The sequence below is a fragment of the Mobula hypostoma genome, chromosome 2, assembly GCF_963921235.1.
Source record: "Mobula hypostoma chromosome 2, sMobHyp1.1, whole genome shotgun sequence".
In the NCBI taxonomy this organism is placed as follows: domain Eukaryota; kingdom Metazoa; phylum Chordata; class Chondrichthyes; order Myliobatiformes; family Myliobatidae; genus Mobula; species Mobula hypostoma.
In genome coordinates, this window is record NC_086098.1 from 203,397,182 (window position 1) to 203,401,001 (window position 3,820).

The window sequence follows — 3,820 nt, forward strand, 5'->3', positions numbered from 1 at the left end:
CTGGCGTCATCGCGCCGCAGACCGCCTTCCACGATTTGATTGACAGAGGACAAAAATAGTAAGTCGGGACTCCTGAGTAGTGAGCTCAGCGTCTGCGGAGGCAAAGCGTGATTTTGCGGTGCTTTGGTTGGAGGAGCTTGCATCTGGGACTGACCCTGATACGTCGACACAGCTCGACCAGCTGAGATCTTCCAGATCGTGTTATTTTGCTCCAGATGCCGGTTACTGCAATCGCTTGACAGGGGAATGGTTAAAAAAAAGGGACACTGGCGTGTTTTGGTGTGCAGTGTTGTGAGTGATGCAGGGTTGGGGGTCCGTGCTTCAACGTGTTTCGCTGTGAGGAAAACAATATTCAAAAGCAAGAGAAAATCTGTAGATGTTGGAAATCAAGCAATACACACACACACACAATACTGGAGGAACTCAGCAGGCAAGGGCTGTTGCGGGCCGAGACCCTTCATCAGACTCAAAAGATGAAGGGTCTGATCTGCCTGAAACGTCGACTATTTACTTTTTTCCAGAGATGATACGTGGCCTGCTGAGTTCCTACAATTTGTGTGTGTTGCTAGGAAAACAATACTTTTACTTGTGATTTTCATATGTTTATTAGTTATTACGTGCTGCTCCCAGGATATAAACTCTGAAATGATAACGTCAAGGGATTTCAGGACCTTTTCCACCTGATTCTTTAATGAGCACCGGCTGATGGACCTCTTGTTTCCTCCGTGTGTAGTCAATAATCAGCTCTTTGGCCAAAACATTGACTGCACTCTTTTCCTGGATGCTGCCTGGCCTACTGAGTTCCTCCAGCATTTTATGTGCGTAGCTCTTTGGTTTTGCTGACTTTCAGTGAGAGATTGTTGTTGTGGCACTATTCAACCAGATTTGGTCAATTAGTGAAGGAATTTTCCACAATCACATCCAAATGTGGTTCAAGGTAGCCCAATTCGACAGAAACTCAAAAACTTATGGTTCAGACCTTTGATAAAATATCTGTTGAAGATGCATTGCTGACCAGAGTTTGCTCCATTGGTTCTCGACATTTTGAATAAAATTGGACTTCCTGTAACCACAAAAAAAATTTTTAAACCTAAGCCTCCTTCTTACTAGTGGGCTTGTATTTTCAAATAGTGGTAGTTCAGAGTCAAAAATTATATTTACATAGTCTTAAAATATAAGTCATTTCTCTCCAGGAAAGGAGCAATGTTTGATAACAATGCATACCCAGTGATATACAAAGTGGTAGCTAAGGGTATGTCACGATGTAGAAAAGCTATTACTATTTATATGGTATTTCTCTGTATTGGCATCCCAAGAATAAGGCATTGATTGACGACACTAGAGTGCAATCCAGGGCATGAATTAATCCATGGAGAGTAAGAATAATATATTTCTCAGGGATCTTCCAAAAAATCTTTTCAAAAATGTTAATCCTTCGTCTTTTGACAAGAATTATATTTTAACTGTAAATTTCTTTTTGACGACAATAACTGAAATGTCAATCTAGAGCAATAAAGGGTAAGACTAATTTCTTTGTGCACTTTTATTGTTCCACAGATATTTTACTGGTTTGAAAATTACTGTGGTAGAATTAGGAACTTGCTCTTTTGGATTCATTAGATTTCAAGAGCCTTAGATTTCTGTCCAGATGAAGGGTCTTGACTCGAAACATTGTCCAGTTCCCTCCATAGACACTGCCTGACCCACTGCGTTTATCCAGCATTCTATGTGTTGCTGTAGATTTCAGCATTTCTAGTTCCTTGTGTCTCCAGGACCCTAGTATTCTTCTAGAATGTACAGATCATTTTGAAAACTCATTGCCTTAATGCACTATCACCCAATGTAAATAAATTCATGAGATGATGCCAGCCAGATATTACTGACATACAGGATAAAAAGAATGGGAGAAAGAACATTTCCTTGAGGAAACCATCATTACTTGCTACTAATTGAGTTCTCCTCAATCTGTTGCTAGAAATGCATTTTTCATGAAAGAGTTGTCTGTGTTAAATCACAATCACCAGCTTTAGCTAAGTCGTATTCTCCATACACTGTCAAATACTCGAGGAAGGTATATTAATGTTGCACCTGTTTTCTCAGTAAGATTGGAAAAGAAGGCAAAATTTATGATATCCAGAACTTTGTTGTTGCAGAATACATGAGTGCATAAGAGAAGGAAGTCCAACTTTATAAAGGGTTTCCTCTAATTCTTCTTGAGGTGAATCAGTGCTGCACAGACCAGTAAATGGAGTATTCTCACTTCATTTGCAGTCACATTAGTTTTTGGCTAGATCCACTAATGTACTGTGTCATTCACCTTGCTGTGTCTTTTGTTCGATACAGCTGTTTTCTCATTGTATTAATTCTGACCCCACAATCAATGTCAACAGACTGCTTTAAGATTAACCCCTTCTCAGATAAAAAAAAAACCTGCTCAGGTAAATAGGTGTGTTCAGGTATACAAAGATTCATTGCCTAAAGCATACTGGCCTAGAAATGCAATTATCTAACATTGTTTCATATGTTTGAAAATTAATCACCCCGCCATACCAACCAACCCTGGAGGAAAAGGAGAAAATGACTACTTACAGGTTGTATCATTTCACTCTGGAAATTTGACCAGGTATTTAACAGCCTCAATCACAACTGATGGTGGACTGTGTGGTCCCCTGCTTAACTTTGATCCTTCCCCTCTAATGTGTGGTGCAATGAATTTTTCTCCATCTTTTCTCACCTCTACCCACTAATCTCAAAACCCAGTCACCACTCTCTGAGATGCAGACCCACCTCCCTCCTCCAACCTCCAGTCCCAGATGTTCTCTCCTACATCTATCCACCTTACTGGCTTGTGAATCTCCGAGGTCCCAGACATGACCTCTGCCACTTACCTTCCTTTAGTTCTTTGGTTGTGCTTTCTCCCTCATTAATCTATAAACAGAATAACATCATCTGCAGCTTGTCCCCATGTCAGTGCTGCCATCAGTGATATTCCAATCACGCTGTCCATTCCTCTGCCATCCTCTCAATAACTTAAAATGAACTTGTTTTCCCTCATTCCCACTCTGACAAGGGATAGTCAGCCTGAAAATTTTTGTTTGTTCTCTTTCCACAGGAGCTGCCTGACCTGTTGATTTACTGCAGTATCTTCTGTATTGTTCCTTCAGCATCTGCAATTTAAAAAAAATTTTCATTGTAATTCAATATATTGTATAGTGGGGGTAATCCAATTGAATTATAAATATGTTTCTCACTGGTGCCTGGAACTATTAGTTTGCTGTATTAAAATGGAGGTTCCCGGGTTTGAATCCAGTTGGGCCACTCCCGAGTATGCTTTCCATCCATGCTGGGTTGAGTGTTGAGCTCGCAACTCGACCTTGTAAAATAAAGAAAAATACTGTACTGCGAAATGTCTGTGCGAGCAGTGGCTTGCCACATAGTCTCTCGTTCTGCACCTTGTAAGGCATGAAAATGCCCGACGCTGGCCTCTCAGGCCTGAGTCGATGTCGTCGTCATCATTATCATCATGTATTAAAATTAAAATATAAAGGAATTGTTAGCATGACATCACATTCTTCAGTAACACATCTAATAGATTTTCTTTAAGCCTTATGCTGTTAGTAGAAAAATAATATTCAGTTCTGAAAGCGATCTCTGAACTTTTGAACTGAACCTGACCATATAACACTGACAGCCATTAATATCTAGTCAATGTGTGAATTACACAGATCACATACTGATTTCTGTGTTCCTCTGAGCCCTAATCAACAACAGGAATGCAAGAATGAAAGTTGGACCTGCAAAATGAAAACAACTAGTGAAG